At 47.8% G+C, this 21,420-nt stretch overlaps 1 protein-coding gene and 1 non-coding gene across 4 annotated transcripts in view; one reads left to right on the top strand and one right to left on the bottom strand.

Moving 5' to 3' along the window:
- LOC127033608 (zinc finger protein 420-like) overlaps positions 1–21,420 on the top strand; it is a 512,279-nt gene that overhangs the window by 454,515 nt on the left and 36,344 nt on the right. The gene's annotated exons all lie outside the window — the stretch shown is intronic.
- On the bottom strand, positions 10,992–11,064 carry TRNAF-GAA (transfer RNA phenylalanine (anticodon GAA)). The gene has a single exon. It is a non-coding gene; the product is annotated as a tRNA-Phe (tRNA).

Genomic DNA, 21,420 nt, shown 5'->3' with positions numbered 1-21,420 from the left:
CTTTGTTGCATATAATGCCATATGTATCTTCTGAATAGCAGTAATGCAACCGTAACTTTGTAACTCAATTAAATTAAAAAAATGAAAGCTAATAAATTAAATTTTCATCAAATTATCCAAATTAATATTATTAGTATACCCTAAATCAGGCTACATGGGAAAGCAAGTTGGAGTGCAGAGGGATGAAGGCACTGGCTCTGGGGTGGATATAGAATGAAACATTCAGGGTGCAGTATAGGACTCAGGGTTAGGATAGAGAATTGGACTGTGAATGCTCTGGAATGAGGCCAGGAAAAAGAAAATTGAGATGCAAGAGAGAAATCAAGGTGGAGCAAAAAGCAGAGAAAAAGTGGGCAATTTGAGCTCCAAAGGAAAGAAAAAACCTCTGCCTGTCCCCTCTCACCAAAGCATATAAGAACTAGATGAGAGACATCTTTCCCCCATTGCAACAACAATTCCAGTTGACCTGGACTGAAAATGGAACTTGTCCTCTCTGCACCACTAACAAAGCTGGACTGAATCATGACCATCTCATCTCCCCCTAGTGTTCCTGGCCTGGGACACGGGCGGGGATCCTCTCTTCTCCATTTGGGACATGGCGGGATGAGAGAAGTGACAGGGCTTTACGGGAAATCATTATTTGCCTGATTCATGTGCCAGTCTTAGTCCTTGTTAAGCCAAACAAACCATTTATCCTGCATGCTGATGCCAGTTTGGAAGGTTTGGGAGCAATCCAGTACCAGGAAGTAGAAGGAAATGTAAATCTGTAGCCTTTGCCAGCTGAGGACTGTCTAATAGCAAAACTCGCTATCTCATCCACCAGCTGCAGTTCTTGGTCTTGAAATGGGCCATCACTGAGAAATTTCGAGACTACTTGTGTGGCGCTCAGTTTCAGGTGTGGACAGAGAACAATCCACTGATTTATGTGTTAACAAGGCCTAAGCTGGATGCTACAAGACAGAGATGGGTGGCTACTTTTACTAGCCATAACATCGCATTCAGTACCAATGAGTTGGTATAATAGAGAATGTGATTTATCAGGATCACCAATTCTTGGCTGGGGGGAGGATGTAAGCAGGGTGATAATGAACTCTACCCTGACATATGTTGTTGATCTTTTGTAAAGGCTCTTTGTTGCTGATGTGCATGGTCACCCCCACCACACATTGCATGATGGGGGTGCTTGTCCAAAGGATCATTTTGGCTGCTGTGGGATCCTCAGTTTCTTTCTTATTAGGGCAGGGGTAATAAAGTGCAGTTATTCCGGTGATATGAATCAAGGACAGTAGAACGGAACTTAGCAGTTCATGATTTCGGGACTCACCCGAACCTATATACATCTCGTTAGGCAAGGGACATGGGTTCCAAAACATGGTGAAATAAGAAAGATTGAAAAGGGATATTTGCATTTAGTGCTATGGATTTCTTGTGAAACCTGTAAATACACATTCTGTGTCCTTTGTATCACTCTAGTTTAAAAATAAAGATTTTTATAGTTCTAATCCATTTTTGGATTTATGCACAGATAAGAAGTGATAAATTGCTGGCCTATGATCTCATTTCCATGCTGAAAACAACTCAGTTGTTGGGGAAAAAGCTCCTTACTACTCAGACAGCAAAAAAATTTTGCAGATTGGATTCTGGGAGTTAAGCTGTGGGACACAGTTTCTGTGACACACTCTGAAACCAGATTCTTAATCACAGGTCAGTGGGTGGGTTTATGCAAATTCTGGCCTCTGGGACCAGAGCTAGGGTGGGGGGGGCACACCCCCACAACGTTTGTGGCACATACACCTCCTCTATAATCAATCTTTTCTACCTCATTCCATAACACTACACACACAGCAGCCTTTTACCTCTCAGAACCAAAACCTACCCTGAAAAAGATCCAATGGTATGAGCTTAAAGCAAACGACTGCACCACTAACAACAACTCCAAAAGATTAAAAAATGCCTCTGTCTTTACACACCAAGGCAGAAACCAACTGCGACGAACACGGACCAGCAAAAACCAAACAAACATCCATTCTTCCCTCCCCAAGCCTTGGTCATTTGGAACCCAGTCCCCTTATTGATGAGTACTTTTCAGGCAGGGGTGAAGCTCTCAGGCCTCAAATGCCAGGTACAGTTACTCTCTCCTTGATCCAAAACGAACAGCAAAATACACTGCATTACTCCTGCCCCCATAACAGAGAGACTGGGGATCCCACAGCAGCTGAAATGACCCTTTGGACAAGCACTCCCATCATGCAATCCGGGGTGGGTGGAACCATGCAAATGACAGCAGCCTCAAAAGGCCTTTACAACAGACCACCAACAGAGAGCAGGGTAGAGTTCATAGTGACCCTGCTTAAACTAGATTGTGGCAAAGATTCAAAAACACTGAACATTCAAACTCACCAAATGCGGGTCAATCCATCCTCATCGTCGTAACCGCTCATTATATCCACACCTGAACTTAGCCCTGACATGGACAACATACCCTCCTAACTCAGTGCCTGTACATTAACCTTTTATCTCTAGTTGGGGCTATTGCATATTATGTATTCCTTATGCCACCCGATCTTAAACCGAACTTAGCACCCCCTGAGTAATCTGTACGTTGTTCCCTGGTCGCCAGAAACTTCTGCGCCTAAACGCTGTACCGTACCCTTTTTTTTCTTTGAACGTCATCTTAATAAAATGTTGACATTTGTTTGAGATCCCGGCTCCTCTCCCTTTGCAAGGCGTGTGCGTTTGCTCCGGTTTTTAGTCTGCTAAGACAGCGAGGGGGGCCGATTGAGCCAGAGGCGCTTGCCTGCTGCAGACACGGATCCAAGGCTGAACCTCATCCCCCACCAGCTGAAGGCTTAACTGAAAACAGTTGAAGAAGTGCTCCCGTCTCCGGCACTCAGCTACCCAGCTCCCAGTGGGGTCCAAACCCCAAAGAGATCCCTTTTACCCTCTAGACGCTGTAAAATCCTGTGATCAGGGCAGCTGCCTAGCAGCCTGCGCATCCGCCTGCCAGCGTGAGAGCGCGTAAGGCACTAATCCGGATAGTGCTGGCTAGGTGGCAGGGCTGCAAAGAGCCAGCAGAGTGGCACAGCAGAAGTATGCTGGGCCCATAACCCACAGGTCAATGGATCGAAACCTTCCTCTGCTACGTGTGCGCTTGTTTCTTCTCCCTTTGGGCCTTCCAGCAAGGCAGTGACCAGCAAAGCAGCAAGAGGTGGCTGAGGCGGCCGCCTGCCAGGGAGCTCCCTGGCACCTCTGGCTGCCTGGGCTGAAGGTAAGAGGGAGGTCTGGGTGCGGCAAGGGCCTCCTGTCCCAGAATGAGGCTGCAGTGCTTCCTGTTCCCCTTTTCCCACCCACCCCGGCGGGCTGCGGGAGAACACAAGGGAGGCTCTCTGGGTGCTAGGCAGTGCTGTGTGGCTGTCAGGGGAAAGAGCCGAGGCTACCGACTCGATCTGCCATTGACTTACGTGGCTCTGCGCTCTGTCAGCCGGGGCGGGCCAGGCTGCGCACGTGACTCAGGCTTGGGTAGCATGGCTGCTCTTTCCTCACGAGGCATGAGGCAGGCCAAGAGCTTTGCACAGGCTACAGGGAAGTGGGAGGGAGGCGTCTTTGAGCAGGCGTGTCTCATCCCCTTCTCCCTTGCCGCTTTGGCGGAGGCGGGAGGGCAGCAAAATGCTCCCGGCTGAAAGTTTTTGTGCTCGGCCTTGAGGATTAAGCCTGAGCCTCCGGCACCGCTGCTGGGAGATGGGTTTCTGAATGGCATTCAGCATGCTCTTTGGGCCACCAGCTGAAAGCACTGAGGCCAAGAGGGGTCCTTTAAAGCTCCCCGCAGGCAAGCAAGGAACAAGCATAGGTTTATCACCATCCCTGGGTGGGCTCAAACCACCGTTCTTTTAGTTAACAGTCAAACACACTGACCTGTTGCACCACAGAGAGGCAAAGCTGCATGGAGAACAAAACTCAGAAATCAGCTCAGGGTGAGGTCTAGCATATGCATGCGACGCTTAGACAAGCAACAGCAAGGAACTGGACTGGCATGGAGTGAAAGTTCTGTGGGAAGGAACCGAAAAGAGCACTAGGGCGGTGATACAGCACTTGCATACACTTTCTTTGGCCTGTTTTGCTGGAAGAGTTAGCAAGGCAAGACTGCTAGTCACAGGTCAGTGAGTAAGTTTGTGCAAACTAGGAGTGTACAGGGAACTGTCTTTGAACAGAAGGAAAGAGCGGAACCAGCAAGAGGAAGGAGGCTGAAAGACTTCTCTGGCTTTGAACAGAATTGTCTTAATGGTTTTTGCTTTGAATTCCTCGATTGGAGTCATTTCAGGGAAGTGATCCTCACTTAGTTACTTAGTTCTCAAAGTCATGTGAATGGTGTGTGGTGCATGTCTGGGAGGTCGTCATGACGAGGTAGAAAGCAGTGGGGGCAAAGAGCTGTGTAACAGATACTGACTTGCTCTTTTTATCCATTTCATAGGTGGTGAACCTGATGTCATTTATTCACTGTTGCTTTAAAAGTTCTTGCACTCCAATCTGGGTCTATGGTGGTTATGCAATACGTATGTATCTTTTCATCCTTGCAAACAGTATCTGTAACCCCCCATAATGCAAGCCTGACCCCAGATGTGCAGTACTTTCTCTCTCACCCTGTGCATATTTCATTTCAAGCATTTACTTTAATAACATTTTTAATCCCAAGGATGTCAGCATTGCTTCTTGGCTCTTTAGAGTTTAGATCAATGGGTATGTTTCTGGGATAAGCAATCTATGGCATGTGTGCTGAAGATTGTATAAGAGCTGATTTTCAGTAGCACTCACACTGCTCTAGTCCTGGTTTTGCATTTTAATTTGTTTTTAAATGAAGCTTCTTAAAACATTTTAAGGGCCTTATTTATTTCACATAATACAATAGTTTAGCTATATATTAAAGACTTATAGAAAGAGATCTTCTAAAAACATTAAAATGTATTATTTGCGCATGGAACTTGAAATTAGAGTGAATAAATGAAGATTTGGCACAAACCTTCTGAAAGGTTGTGGTTCCCTGGTATATTCAAACTACCCATGGGATTGGTGGGTAATAATTGATCTATTGGGCTTTGATTTATTGTCTTGTCTGGATGTAATAAATCAATCCCCAAATGTGCTCCTGTTCACTCTGGAACTTTACCAGGATAAGAAGTGGAAGTGGAGTATATGGGGGAGCCACAGCTGTCAATCCTGTGCTGTGAGGACAGGAGGTAAGTCAAAATAAGATATATCAACTTCAGCCACACTATTCCTGTAGCTGAAATTGTGTATCTTACATTGACCCCGCCCCTCCAGTGTAAACCAGGCCAAAGTGCAAGTAGCTTCTTAGCCTATCCAAGGCAGTGATCAAGTGCCTTGGGGTATATCTATACTATGAAATTAGGTCAAATTTATGGAAGCTGGTTTTTTAGGAATTGTTTTTATGCAGTTGATTGTGTGTGTCCCAACACAAAGTGCTCTAAGTGCATGAAGTCGGTGGACTGCCTCCACAGTACCGAGGCAAGCATCGACTTCCAGAGCGTTGCAATTTGGGTAGCTGTGGGTAGCTAGCCCACAGTTCCTGCAGTCTCCGTCGCCCATTGGGATTCGTGGTTGAGATCCCAATGCCTAATGGGGCAAAAACAGTGTTACAGGTGATACTGGGTACATGTCATCAGACCTCATCCCACCCTCCATGAAAGTAACTGTGGACAATCATTTCACGCCGTTTTTCCTGGGTTACCTGAGCAGACACCATACCACGGCAAGCATGGAGCCTGCTCAGCTCATTGTCACCCTACGTCTCCTGGGTTCTGGCAGATGTGGGACTGCATTGCTACACAGCAGTAACTCATTGCCTTTTGGCAGCAGAAGGTGCATTATGATGGATAGCTATCGTTGTCATACTCTTAGGTGCTCTTTTAGTCAATATCTGTGCGATCAGTTAGAGGTGCCTGGGCAAACATGGGAGTGACTCAGCCAGGTCATTCCCATCTTCTCTTAAGTACCCAAGAGATGGTGATGGCTAGCAGTCATAGTACATCATCTTCTCCCAAACACCCAAGAGATGATGATGGCTAGCAGTCATACTGCATCATTTTCTTTCAAGTACCCAAAAGATGATGATGGCTAGTAGTCATACTGCACCATCTTCTGGTGAGCAACCAGGCGATAATGGCTAGCAGTTATACTACCAGCATAAGATGTAAAAGCTAGATGGGTCAAAACAAGAAATTGACCTGAATTGTTCTGTGAAATCAACAGCCTGCTAAACCCAGGGTTTTGAGTTCAATCTTTCAGTGGACCATTCTGTGTGACATTTGTTTGTGTTTCTCCTCTTTTGTTGATTTTAATTCCCTGTAAGCCATGCCATCAGTTGCCCCTCCCTCCATCAGAGCAATGGCAGACAATTGTTTCATGCCTTTTTTCAGCACAGAAACAGAAGCTGTAAAAGCAAAACCAGGCAAGGAGATGACAGCAGTGCGGTGACGAGAGTGATGAGGACATAGACATGGTCATAGACTTCTTACAAAGTACGGGCCGGGCAATGTGCCCCGGGAATGTGCACATCATGCTGATGAGCTTTGCATGGTCACCTGTGCTGATCAGCTCGCCATGCTGGCCAAACAGGAAATGAAATTCAAAAGTTCGCAGGCCTTTTCCTGTCTACCTGGCCAGTGCATCTGAGTTGAGAGCGCTGTAAAGAGCGGTCACAATGGAGCACTCTGGGATAGCTCCCGGAGGCCAATACCATCGAATTGCACCCACACTTCCCTAAATTTGTCCCAGCAAGGCCGATTTCAGTGCTAATCCCCTCGTTAGAGGTGGAGTAAAGAAATTCATTTAAAGAGCCCTTTAAGTTGAAAAAAAGGGCTTCGTCGTGTGGATGGGTCCAGGGTTAAATCGAGGTAATGCTGCTAAATTCAACCTAAAGTCATAGTGTACACCAGGCCTCCGAGGGATTTTATAGCTACTGGCTGGCTGGGTGTCCAAAAAAGGGAGCTACCTGCCCCCCCCTTTCATTTATCACACTTGGTAACTACTAAGTAGAAGCACAGAATCATAGATTGATTTGCTGAGTCTCCTGTCGGCCTTCCTAACGGCACAGTAGGGCTGCTCATGGTTCTGTACAATGTTGTTTTGTTTAGCAGTAACTGTGAAGGCACTTCCAGCCATTTGGCAGTGGGAACTCTGGTATTAAGTGGACACCCTATCTTAGCTGTGTATGGCTGTATTGCTTGTAGATTTATATATTCTGTATTGATGTTACCAAATGGAGTATTTTGTAGCTGTCTGCTATAATTTGTTTAACTTGTATGAAATATGAATATGCTCCCTCAGACTTAACCACCCGCCTTTCACACACTCCTTGCTCCTCGCTCTCTGGGGTGGGAACAAGCCACCAGCATGTGTGGCCATTGGATTTTTTTTGTATTTAATTACTTCTCATTGCTAAATTATTTATGAATGTTTTTTTTAAATTTCATTGCAGTGTGTTTTCTTCCTGCCACTGTCACCTGGCAGCTCCATTGTGTTTCTGTCCATGGAAAAAGAAGAGAGATCACACTTCAGTACCTTTGGAAATGAAAAGCAACCTGGAAACAAACCAGATCTCTCCTCAGTGTGCAGTCTGTGTCTCTTTTGGTGCAGTTGATGTGTGTGCAGGACAGGGGCACTGTGTGCTCACATGGGAATTCACCATCCTTGGTGCAGGATTTGACTTGTTCCTGGAGTGAATGTAGCACTGTGGAGTGTCAGGCACAGGCTGCATGACCCCCTCCATTTATCCTTGGGGCAGATACAGCCCAGGCAGCACTAGTGCAACCTCCTCTCCTGCTGCTCTCCACCATCATCTGCACAGCCCACCTGTCAGAGTAGGAGGGGAATGTTCCTCCATGGATTCTGGTTCTCATATGGGACTGCCCAGGGATGGGGGTGTGTGGTTGTATCCATTAGGTCACCAGACCGAGCCTTCTAATATCCTTGGTGATTGTTCACAAGATCCAGGACTTTGTGCTCAAACATCTCCCAGCTTCCTTCTTGAAAATAAGGCCAAGGTTTCCTTGCAATATACAGGAAGAAAGCAGATTTTCAGCCCAGATGGGATGCAAACCCACAATCTCTAGCTTCAGAAGCCAATGCTTTAGCCATTAGGCCACTGGGGCCCTGAGGTACAGCTTTTGAAGAGATGGAAATTCCCTCTCATAAATGCACATTCCTCGCATTTGTTTCAACACCAAATAGCCCCTTTATGTGCCTTACAGAAATGTCTGCATCCCCTGGCAGCAATGCAACCGGGCAGGTTGCTGACACAGACGAGCATCACTTTTCAGCCGGCCATCTTTAGAGAAGAACCCAATCCTAGAGTCACCCCTCCCTCCTTCAGCACCTCCACGTCTGTGGCTCTGAGTGGCAGTAGGATAATTAGGGGGCAAATCTGGGGCTGGAACAGTGCTATGGTCAGCCTGTAAGGATTAACCACACAGGGCTGCCTAGCATCCCGAGAGCCTCCCTCGTGTTCTCCCTTAGCAGCCGCCTGCCGGTGTAGGTGGAAAAAGGGGACAAGGAAGTACTGCAGCCTCAGGCCAGGATGGGAGGCCCTCGCCATGCCCAGGCCTGCCTCTTGCCTTCAGCCCAGGCAGCTAGAGGCACCAGGGAGCTCCCTGGCAGGCCACTGCCTCAGCCAGGAAATAAGGAAAAGGCGATGAATAAAGAAATCAGGAAATAACAAGGAAATGACGAGGTTTGTTGCATGGGTTTATGCCCGATTTACCATCTTCTCAGCTACTGCTCAAAGTTAAAGACCTAAAGTCGACCTATCGGCATAAGTACAGATGGTTAGATGGGAATTAAAAGGAGCTGCTGTCACAAGTGTGAAGTGCATGCAAGCAGCATGCAGACCATTTAAAAACACTGCAATTAGAGGCTCAGATGAAATGCTTGCCCTAAATCAGAAACAACAATAGGAGGACCAGCAGAAAGTCACTCTAGGTAAACGGCTGAGTAATGGAGGATGTTAGAGGCAAAAAGTCATTCCTCAAAATTTGGAAATCAAATCCTAGTGAGGATAATAGGGAGGTGCACAAACTCTGGCCTGTTAAGTGTCAAAGTCTAACAAGTCAGGCCAAGAAATAATCTGAGAAGCACCATGCTAAAGACTCAAAAGCTAAGCATAAATCAGATCAATGCGAGTCCTGGTCTGTCCCTGCAGAAAGGTGAATCCCCTCTGTGGCTGGAGTGAGCTCCTCTAAGCTGACCTCACTACAGACCTGTGCCAGGTAGCGCTCATTGTAAAAATGTTTCCTCTGACAATTGGGAAAACGGGACCAGCGGTCCTCAGGCCAGCTGACACAATTAAAATCCTCCCGCCAACAACAAACATCATGCAGTCCAGAGGAAGGGAGCCTTTGATCTTCCCTCTCATGCCTTAACTGGGAACCATATACACTAATATAGCAGTAACCAGTGCCACAGAGCACAAAGTCTATCAGTAATGACCTCCCTGGTCGGAGCTCCATCACCTTCTGTACTCGCACCGCGAATGTGAAAAACAAGACTCCAGCCCCATCATTCTTCCCTGGCCAGGAGGCCCTTCCTCCAATCACCCTCTGCCTATTGAGCTACCCTTGAGTTGTTAATGTGCATTTCCTGAACACCCACCATGTCCAAGTCCAGCTGCTCCAAGGCATTGAATATCAAGCACTTCCTCCAGGACCCCCAAATCCCTTCCACCTTCCACACAGCCATTTTCACAGATGCTCATTCCTTGGTGCTGTCCTTGCTTAGCTGCACAGAGGAGTTTTCATCCCCAATCCCTGCCTGTCACTGCCCAGCAGCCAGTGATTTCCTAGACCTGCCTCCCCAGGAGGGGTGTACACCCCCCCTGAATTTCCCCAACACCCCCCCTAGTTTTGTGACCTAGTTACATACCAATTTAGTGATTGTTTGGAAATCTGAATTTAAACTGAAACATTAATACACACTTAAAAGCTTATACAGTGTATGATAAAATATGTGTATCTGAAAAAGTATACTAGATTTGAAAAGTATGAACATAGACTAGCTTCCTTGCTTCCTTATACAGCTGTTGTTTTTTTTGATGTCAGTGCATTCATGATGTTGGCCAACCTAATAATATCAAATGATGATTTGTAAGCTAAGTCTAAATAAGCTCTCCCTGACAGCTACTGATGAGCTGGGGCTGTGGGGCCAGATTATATTTACATTCACACATAATCTACCTAGGTATCCAGCAAACAGAGCTATGTTGTCCAAGTGATAGATTTTGGCTGGGGTTGGGTTACAAACCACTTGAATGTGGGGGCCTTTGTTTCCCATCTTTTAACCAGTTACTAATCCATGAGAGGACTGCCCTCTTACCCCATGATGGCTTACTTTTCAAAAGTCAATTTAAATTAAATACTTTTTTTTAATGTATATATTTTTTAGAAATCTAGACTTGTTATGTGTTTTGGTGTAACTTGCATTATTCTTATGTTAAATTTGCACAATCCTAACAAAACGTTTACTTTATTCATATCTCTTTTATTTATCTCATTGGTCCTGACACCCCCCGTAAATTTGAACACCCCCCCCCAATTTCAATGCCTGGGGAAAACACTGCCAGCAGCCTTTTGGCACCATTCCTGAGGGTCACCCTGCCTTGCTCTCTTCCTGCCATGTTGGGAAAGACAGCGCTCATCGTTAAAGGTCAGGTGGGCCAACTAGTGGCAAAAGTCCATTCTATGTTTTCCTACTGCAGAGTCCAAGATCAGAGACTCACCTTCAGTGCCACTCAGAGGGAAGGCAAGTGGAGCAATTAGCCCCAGGCATCGCAGGGACCTCATGAGAATACAGTATTGCAACTTTCTTTTAATGGAAGGGGTCCCCAAAATTCCTTTGCCCCAGGTCAGTCCTGCTCACCTTGGGTGCAGGCACCACTGTGCTGCCAGACAACAAGCTGCCCCTGCACAAAGAGGATGAAAAAAATCTGCCAAAGCCTGGGATTGAACCAGGGACCTTTAGATCTTCAGTCTAATGCGCTCCCAACTGAGCTACTTTGGCAGCTGTATAGGATTATTTTGGCCTGTTTCTTCTCTGTCCAGGATGTTTTTTCAGCAGTTGCACACGAAAAGGATGTCATTGTGAGCAGTTCATGAAGACAAGACTAGCTTTTGCCTGCCTTGCTCAGCTTGACTTGCTTCCTCACCCTGTTCCTGCCCTAGTGCCTGGGTTGATGTGGTGGTGGAAAGGGACTGGGGGCCACTGGCGCGGGGACGAAGTTGAGCTGGACCCTGAGCTAGACTAGACTCTGGCTGTGAGAGCCTGGCCACCACTTGCCACCCCACCCTGTTGTCCTGGCTTCCCTCACTGGACGTCATTTTGGGAGGGAAGTGGGGCTTCTGCCTCCCCTCCCCGATTTTCACACGGCACAGTAGTGCAAATAGGTAAATGAATGGCTGATCCACACCCCCACTGGAGAAACCCAAAGCCCTTAGCTGTGGTGAGTAAGAAGTGGCAGTTGGCTGACAGGGCCTATCCCCGAGGAGCTGGAACAGCAGCTGCCACCTCCCGCTTGGGTCCAGGCTACGGGAAATGCTCATTGCCCGGCTGCATGGGTGGATGCTGCTTCATGCTCTGGAGAGTGTCTGTATTGCTCTGTCAACCCCTCGTCTTCACTGAGCCAGCTTGGTAAGGTCCCAGGTGCCCTCTCCAGCTCGGCAGCTGAGTGTGCAGACATCAGCCCCCCAGCCAGCCCTAAAGGCAGCAGAAGCGCCAGCCCCCCCAGCGCCACAGGGGAACTCAATGAACTTCCTGTGGGGAAATGGCTCCTTGGTGTCCAGCTGCTAGAGTGAGAGCCAGGGGAGAGCAGTGTTTGGCTCACCATGGCGGAGATAAGAGACGTGATGAGTGCGGATCTCCCTCTGTCTCCCCTGCAATGCTGGTCAGTTCTATTGTCACTGTGATAGTCAGTGCTTCCCTCAGGGCCGGCCTTAGAGGGATCCGGAGTCTGGGACAAATCTCCTTTTTCCTCTTCGGGCTCTGCCCTCACCCCACTCCATCTCACCCCATCTCTTCCCGGCTTGCACTATTCCTCTCCCTCTCCCACCTCTTCCTGTCCCTGCTCCTCCCCCTCCCCACTCAGCGCCTCCTGCACTCCACTGAACAGCTGATCACTGGCAAGTGGGAGGTGCTGAAGGGGAACAGGAGGAGCTTGTTAGCAAGGCCTAAAGTGGCGGTGGGGGGGGGGGAGCTGGATGCCAGTGGGTGCTGAGCACCAATTTTTTCTTTGTTGGTTCTGCAGTCTCATAGCTCCCATGGAGTCGCTGACTTGGCTTATTTTGCACTCTAGAGAGAGGGGCAGAACCAGGGCTATGGCTGATCTATGGGGCACCAGGTGAGTGCCAGAGACTTCAGGTGCTGAGAGTTTGCCTGACCCCTCAGGGACACGGTGTGAGGTGGTGTCCCAGGCATCTCTATGAAAGGAGCAGAACAGGATTTACTTGGGGTGGGGAGAGAATTGAGAGTGTCTCAGAGGGCTGTAGAGAGGTATTGCCAGGGTGAGAGACTGACTAAAAGACAAGCCTTGCTGTGAGCAGGATTCAAATCTGCGCAGACGAACCCTATTGGATTTCAACTCCAAACATCTTAACCATGCAGCCATCACAGCTGTGAACACAAAACTGCCCCAATGCCCGAAAAACTGGTAAAGAATCACAATGCTCAGGCATGAAGTCATCTGAACTACAGAATTCCACAGCAAACCTGGCTCCCAAAGCACAGGGGGGATTTGGGGTTTGTTCTCTTTGCTTAACCACGTGCAGTTGCTCAGAGAGCGTGTTTAAAAGTCTCCCCTCCCACAGAGCGGGAATGGGAAATGATTCTCAACTTGAAGCTTGATGTGAATGAGGATGTCTGGACCACAGGGCAAGGGACTGATCTTTGCTATAGAAACCAGTGACACACAAAACCAGGCTAAGGAAAATGTTTCCTGGAGTCAATAACTGGATTAGCAGCAGTATTGTGCAGAGAAATGTTTCACAAGAAGAGTCAGTGCGTTGGCAGTTCAGTAGCAGAAGTCACAGCTACAGCAGGGGAAATCTAGCTTTGGTTTCTGGCCAACAGAGGGATGAGTTTTATTGTCTCCAGATTTCAGTAGAAACATTCAGACCCAAACTGGGTGTGGTGGGGGTTTCTCTGATTTGTTTTGATTTTCTCATTTGAAATGTCCTTGATCATTTTTCTGGGAAAACTGTTTGGACAAGGCCAAGGAAGAGTCAGAACAATTACAAATCTCCATGACAGTGAGGGGGCCTCTCAGCGCCGGGGGAGGGGTGGAGATTTTCATGGTGGGGAGTTGAGAAGATAAATTAGAGGCTTTTGCTGCAGCAGAGGGGGCGACTTGGCAGTTTCATTTTTACCAAGTAACTCCCCCCGACACACACACACACATTGCTCCCCTGCTGCTGCTGCCCCAGCTCAAACCCCACTGTGACCCCCCTGTATGTTACCTACAGCTTCACGCTGACAAAGTCCTGATATATCAGAGACAAAATCCCCTCGTCCGCCCCTTCTTCCAGCCGAGCCCTCTCCTCATCAACCCCCAGAGCCAAGGACAACCCCGACCCCTGTCATCAGCCCCCAACTCCTTCAGCAGTCCATAGCAAAGAGACCCCCCCCACTGTCCTGGACTCCCTGGGAGGTGCCTTCCACCTCCTCCCACCCTCTGCCCAATAGAACACGAAGGATTAAACTGGCAGCATCTAGTGTCAGTGGGGTTCAGTGGCTCAGGCCAGACACCTGAGTTGGGAACCCACCCCATAGCACTTCTCTAGGGCCTGGGCCTGGGGTGTTCACAGCCCCCTCCTCACCCCTCCCTGAGCCCAGCCTGGCTCCTCAGCTGGAACAAAGCAGAAGCGTCCGTTGGCCTCGCTGCTGTCCCAGTCTCAGGTGCTGCTGCAGTTCCATGGGGAGCGGGCCGAGCTGCTGGGGCTAGGAGAGGGATCCTCCACCTCCTGCCCTGTGAAGGCTCGAAGGTCCTCACTGACAGCGCAGAGGGAAGCCTTCTGCTGGAAATTGGGGCTGGGCTCCTGGGGCCGCTGCTGCCCACACAAGCCCCAGACCCACCCTGCCCGGTTCTGCTCCTGGGCTGGGTTCTGCCCGCCTAGCCGCATCCTGGCTCAGCTCCATTTTGGCCTGGCCGGTGCCTCTTCCACCTCAGCGCATGCGCCGGGAGCAGGTTTCCTCTTCCAGAAGGCTGGGTACTTCCACCTCCTGGCCCGGCCGAGAGCTCCTTCCCCACCGGTGGGGACGGAGGGGCCACTCCGCTCCTGGGGAAGATGGCAGCTGCTTCCCTCAGGCTCTGGGGCCACCTGCAGAGCCTTCTTCCTGAACATCCTCAGGAGTCTGGCCATCCTGGATCCGAACAGAGAGCAGACGTGAGTCTGGGGTCAAGGCAGCCTCTCACTAACCAGCTTGTTTGGTCCCTACTCATCCCTGCCCCAGCCAGAGCAGTTCCTTCTCGTCCTACAGGGGTGCAGGCAGTGCAAGCTACACTCACTGGCAGGAGTTCAATGTATGATCTTCTCCCCCTCAACCTTCCCCCTCATCATCCCTGGGGCTGCAAGAACAGGGGAGTCTCGTCCTTTTCAAGCACTGGGATCAGTCATAAAGACCATTAGTCACTTTGGACAAGCAGCTCCCTCCTGCCAGCCCAGGACACATTCACACCTCCCCCCACACCCCCACCCAGGCTACAGAAGGAACAGAACCCAGGAGTCGGGACTTCTCCTGGGAAGCCATTTCCCACCTCAAAGTCCCTAGGCATAGCAAGGCCAGGGCCCCCTTATTTCCCATTAATTTCCATGCTCAGCAGCTCACCGGGTCTGGCCCAGCTCAGAGACTCTCAGCCTGGAGAACAGTCTCCCACAAGGGAAGGGCTGGGTGCCCCATTGCTGGGAACTTGCCAAACACACTGGAGATGGCTGTGGAGAAGCCCCTCCCCGGTCTGAGAGTGAGGGGCTCCTGGAGGCTGTTTGCAAATCCAATCTCCTCTGGGAGAGATTCTCTCCCCTTCTTTCTGCCTCTCCCCAGACAGACAGGGGATGCCAACGAGGAACCCTAATGCCACTCACTTGCTCTGGTGACAGAGCGATGGATGGAGGATGTTCAATGTCATCACTCGCCCTTCTCCTCACTCTCCAAGCCCAAGGCAGGCTGGAGAAGGGGAAGGTGACCAGAGGAGTTACCCTGCCCAGCCAGCAGGCAGGGTGATGACACTGGGCGATTAGCTGGCTAGGAAAACAAGAGTCTGTCTTATTGCCAGGGAAAGGAGAAAGTTGGCCAGCAGCAGGGGGTGCAGAACATCACCCTAGTGCGGGGGTGACAGCGCCTCCGGGATCCTGAAATCCCAGCAATTTACACACCTTCCTGCAGCCTCCCAATCCCCCTGTGCTGTCTGGACTGTGCCACCAACCCTACTGATGAGAAACAGGCCAGGGGAAAGGAAGCTACCGGCTCAGGGTCACATCAAGTGTCAGAAGTATGGTTGGGACCCAGCAGTCCTCCTTTACAGGCCCCTTCGCTAACCACTGCTGCACAATCCCTCTCACAGCAGGAAATTACAAGAAGGCCCTCATGGCCGCTCCCCCTGCCTTTGAAAGGGAGTGTGCTCTGCTGGAGTGACTGGACCAGGGGATTGGGAGTCAGGACTCCTGAGTTCCATTGACGGGATTTAATACTTTCCTGCTATTGGAAATTGCTGGGAGAATCCCCCAGCCAAAGCTGCTCTGACAGTGCTAAGCAGCATCTGATCATTCAAGGGTGGAGCGCACTGCCCAGGAGGAGGAGTGTTTGGCTCTGGGGTTTCACTTCATCCCAGTCTAGAGAGAGGGGCTCAGCCATGGAGTTTGGCTCAAGAAGACCAATTCTACAATTTGTTAAGGGCATTTTGAATTCCAATCCTGTGCTCCAAAGTGCTTGGTGTCATTCGCAAATTTTAGAAGCATGCTCTCCACTCCATTTTCCAAATCAGTAATGAAAATATTGTGTAGTACCGGACCCTGGACTGATCCCTGCCAGACCCACTAGGTACACCATCTCCATTGGACAGCCAAACATTGAGAAGGGCTCTTGGAGTCTGGGCTTTCAACCAGCTCTGCGCCCACATCACACTGAATGCGTCTAGACCACATTTCCCTCATTTGCTTGTGAGACTGTCCTATGGGACTGTGTCAAAAGCCTTAGTAACACCAAGCTAGATCCCATCTACTGTTTATCCACCTCCACTAGGCCCGGAACTCTGCCGAAGAAGGAAAGAGGATTGGTTTGGAATGATTTGTTCTTGACAAATCCATGTTTACTTGTCCTAAGAACCAAAGTATCCTGTAGGTGCTGCTGACAAACTGATTGTTTAAGAATGTATTCCAGTATCTCTCCAGCTGTGGAAGTGAGGCTAGCTAGTCTGTAAGTCCCAGGGATCTCTTTGTTCCCCTTTTAAACATAAGTCCTGTCTTGTTCATGGATGGGAAGACATTCTTTTTCAGGGATCTCAGACGAGAACTGAGGCACAACACCTGGTTTGTTAAGGTCACAAGAGCAGAGGCAGGAACCTCTTCTCTCCTGCTGGCAAAGAACCCCAGGTATCTAAAAGAAAGGGACTCACATCCATGAATGGGCTTTAAAAAAGGCAGTGGTTAAAAAGTTTGGCCCCGACCATTTCTTCTTTCCACAGACTAGACATTTTAGCAAACTTTAAAATACCTTGGTGCTAAACACCGTGAAACTCCCCTTTCTTCTTCACAGAGGGTTTAAACGCCCCTTATCTCACTCAGGCTCACGACTGCCCAGAGTTTGAGAATTGTCCCTGTTCTCATTGGACAGATGAGGAGGAGTCTGAGGTACAGAGAAGGGAAGTGACCTACCCAAGGGCCTACACAGCAAGGCGGTGGCAGAGCCAGAAAGAGAAGCCACCAGTCCTGACTCCTGTTCTAACAAACAGCAACCCCCCCCCAGAGGCAAGGATAGAGCCCAGGAATCGAGATGGTGGGAAAATTTCATTCAAACCATTTCAGTCAGAAAATCTCCTTCAGACTAAACCAGTTTGTTTCTCAAAATCAAAACAAGTGGGATGAAAGTTCTTTGCAAAAATATTTTGTTGCAAAACAAAAGCATCTCCTGTTTGTCAGAGTGTGTTAAATTGTCTCATCGCACACAAAGGGGAGACATTTAGATCTCAAATATTAGATAAGATGCTTCACTCTGAGCTAAGTAGTTGCTGCTCTTAATTTCAAAATAAAAAAATAGAAATAAAAAAGACTATTTCAGCTATTCTTTTATGTCATAATCTGCTCTGAGTAAACGTGATAGGACACCTCATATTACGCACTACTCCTAGTGACAATTTCCAATGGATCCCCATCCTCTACCCACTGTGAGTTAGGTAGGAGGGATCATTATTATCCCTACTTGAATGATGGAGAAGCTAAGGCTGAGAAAGGAGAATTGACTTGTCTTAGGTCACACAGCCAGTCAGTGGCAGAGTTGGGAGTAGGACCCAAGAGCCCTGATTTTCATACCAACCATCAGATCTTGAATTTCATACATGGAATGACCTGAATAAACTGCTCTCACATGAGCTCCAGACCAACAACAGTGCACAGTAATTATTCAGCAAGTATTTGAGAAGAACTGCTATGTTAGAGACAATCATGAACTGCTCAGAGACAATTAATGCAGAGAAGCAGCAAAATTAATCAAACATAAAAGAGAACCGCAAGGACCTGAGTCTCCTCCCTGTCAATAACCCCCTGCTCAGCCAATCAGGGTAGAGACTGAGGAAGGGAGGCTGAGGGTTCTCACCCAAAGGATGGCCCAGGTCACCACTGGGGATCACTGCCTGAGCACTATTTCAGCCCCACATTTTTGGGTGGATCTCCCACAGTGGGAGCTGCCGAGCACTCCTGCGCAACACACACACCCCTACCTCTCCTGGTGTTCGGAGGGGAACAGGAGAAAGGCAAAAGAAGCAAGAAACGAAGAGAAAGGAGGGATGGATGGAGGAAAAGGTGAAACAAAAAGGACAAACCCTAATGTGCCCAGTGATTCTAAGGGACAAAATCTCAGGTTCAGAATAAAATTCTGCCTCCATAAGCTCGTGTTTTCCATGCCTAGAATTCAACTGTCACCAGATGGATCAGACTGAACAGGTTTCAAACCTCAAGGAGGCTCTTACCTTCTAAACAGAGATGAATGTTTTCTAGTAAAATCAGGAAAAGGGAAGGAGAAAACTCAAAAGAGGTTCCTCCTGGCGCTCATGTACCTGAACCCGAATACTCTCTCAGTCCTCAAAGAGACCTGAAGAAGGAGACTTGCTGAAGTAAAGCCACAGGGGTCTCTGAGGTTTCCCTGGCCCCTTGCCCCTGTCCTGCCTGGCTGATGTCAGCATCTCTCTGTGAGGTCACCACCTCCACACCACCTTTGACCAATAATCTGAGGCCCTGCAAAGGCCTTTGTGATGTCACCGCTACACCTCTCCCTTGCTGGCTAATGTCCTGCCCCTGGCCAGGAACTTTGGAGGTTTGAGCTACTCCCTGTGGATCACCCCACTCAAGAAGCATTCATTCTAGACAACAAGCCAGCTAGACAGTAAAACATCAGATGCTGCTCCCAATGCTACACTCAGTTTTTCAGAAATTAGTCAACTTTATGGCCAGAAGAGACCATTGGAGCATCTAATCTTACTCCGTGCATATCGCAGGTCTCCCATATGACACACTATCTACTTTTGGGACAAACACATTCCAGAAAGGCATCTAGTCTTCGTTAAATGACATCAGGAGATGGCAAATCCATCACTTTCCTTGGTAGCTTGTTCCTGTAGTGAATCATCCTGGCTGTTGAATATTCGTGTCTTATTTGTAATATGAATCCTTGGTCTGGCTCCCAGCCCCTCTCCAAGAGTTGCAGCTGTCTGGAAGTGCGGCCTTCCATGACTTCCTCATTCACACCTCATTCATTCAGCAGGGCAACTGATTACCAAGTGGAGGGAAGATCTTATTCTACTTCTAGCAAAAAGACATTTTTCTTTTACCTTAATTATACTACCTTAGGGGCTTGCTATAACATATTACAAAAGGTTCAATACAAAGTGATACACAAGTTATACAAAAACGCATAATGCAGAGATTTACCTACAACTGCATTGATTGACCGCAGTGTGCAGTAATACAGGGATCCCTGGGTGTTTGAATGAGGCTTTATACTTCGGGGAGGTGAGTCAGGGTGAGCGGCAAGTCGGAGGCGGGCGGGTAGGAAAGAGGCGAGCAGCAAGGCAGCAGGGATTCTAGGGGCAGGCACGGGGGTTTCTGGCAGGGGAGGAAGGAGGTGAAAAGAGGTGAGTGGTGGGTGGGGGACTGACTAGGAGGGATGCAGCAAGCCAGCGGGGGGGTTAGGGGTTGAAGAGGGGTGTGATGGTGGGGCCGAGCGAGGAGGTGGGTCCTATTTTACCTCTGTGATCTGGTCACCCTATGCACGCTGTTTCTTTCCCCCTCTACAGGCTTCCACATACCATCAGTGCCTTGCTAGTGGGCCATGCACCACAAGAGATCTCTTCTCTTTGTGTGTGACTGTGAGTGTTTCCCTTATGCGTGAATTTATTCAACAAAATCTTGAGCTTCGTAATGGCTATGAGTGAAAAGAAAAAGACAATCAGAGCATAGCGTTTTCAACACTGAATGGACGAAGAAATACGTACATACTGAGAATGATACAGTTACTAAAATAAGCTTTCAAATGTCTAAGGAAATTGCTGCTGCTGGGAAATGCTTCACAGAAGGTGAGTTTTTAAAAAAGTGTATCTTGATTGCTGTATCTGAGTTATGAACAGAAAAGAGGGGAATATTTGAGAATGTCAGTCTGTCATGCATGACTGTACAGAGAAGAATAGCTAACATTTCTACCAATCTAAGTGATCAGTTAAAGCAGAGAATCAGCGAATTCTGCTTTTACTCCCTAGCTATGAATGAAAGCACCAATTTAAAAGACACCGCCCAACTTCTTATTTTTATTAGAGGTATTGATAATAACTTTGAAATTACTGAAGAACTTGCTGGCATGCGCTCCATGACAGGTCGCACAACTGGAAAAGAAATCTCTAGTGAAGTGATAAAGTCCATGAATAAGTCGGGATTAGATTTCACAAGCTTGGTGGCCATTTGCACGGAGGGTGCTCGAGCTATGTGTGGAAAAAATGTTAGTGCAGTTGATATTCTTGAAGAATTTATTGGGAGAGAAATAACCAAACATCATTGCATTTACATCAACAGGTATTGTGTTGCAAAGTCTTAAAATCTGAGCATGTAATGTCAGTGGTAGTTTCCATGTTAAACTACATCCGTTCTAGAGGACTAAAAACATAGGACCTGTAGAGCCTTTCTTGAAGGGGTAGACACTGAGTGCAGCGACTTGATCTATCATACAGAAGTGAGGTGGCTGAGTCTAGGAAAAGTGCTCCACCATTTCATTGCTTTGAAAGAGGAGGTAGCAAAATTCCTAGAAAATGAGCCAGTACAATTCCCAGAGCTTGAAAATGAGTCCTGGAATCAAGATCTTTTTTTCTTTTGTGACATTACAGCACACTTGAATGATCTCAACATTCATCTTCAGGGAAAAAATCAACTTATATTTCAAATGCATGCTGCAGTGAAAGCTTTCAAAATGAAATTGAAACTTTTCAGAAGTCAACTGTCAAAAGGTGAAATGTGTTACTTGTGTACAGCGTACCCCTCAGCACAAACCTGCCGAATTAGGAGAAAAATATGCAAAGCACATTAAACTTTTGATCGAAGAATTTGACAGAAGACTTACTTTGTCTAAAGAAGACATCCAGTTGAAGATGATTGAAGATCCCTTTTCTGTGGGTCCAGAGGAAGTGCCACTAGATTTGCAGTTGGACGTTACTGTATTTAAATGTTCGGCAGTTTGTTGAAATAAGCACAGAGAAAGCAGCCTGCGAGACTTCTACAAAAGTCTGGACAATAAAAAATACAAGAATCTTATTGAAGTTGCACTGAAAACGTTCAGCATTTTTGGAAGTACTTACCTATGTGAACATTTTCCATCATGAACATGAATAAAAACAAGCCACGTTCTTCTCTGACTGAAGACCATTTGGAAAAGATTACGAAAATATCCACTTCAAATATGACCCCCGAATACGACAAGCTTGTTGCTGAAAAGAGATGTACTATCTCTCATTAAATTTGCAAGGTAATTATGAAAAGCACAAATGTTTTCTTTCAAGGAAACAGATGTTTTTCATTTTTACATAATTCATAAAAAAATTAAAATAATTTTAAAAATTGTTTGCTTTAATTGTTCTTACTACAGTATCACACACATCCCCAACTTCCTTTTCAGCCT

Source organism: Gopherus flavomarginatus, chromosome 13 (assembly GCF_025201925.1).
Source record: "Gopherus flavomarginatus isolate rGopFla2 chromosome 13, rGopFla2.mat.asm, whole genome shotgun sequence".
Lineage (NCBI taxonomy): Eukaryota > Metazoa > Chordata > Testudines > Testudinidae > Gopherus > Gopherus flavomarginatus.
The sequence above is the reverse complement of the archived record's forward strand: the minus strand, read 5'-3'. Positions and strand labels throughout refer to the sequence as shown.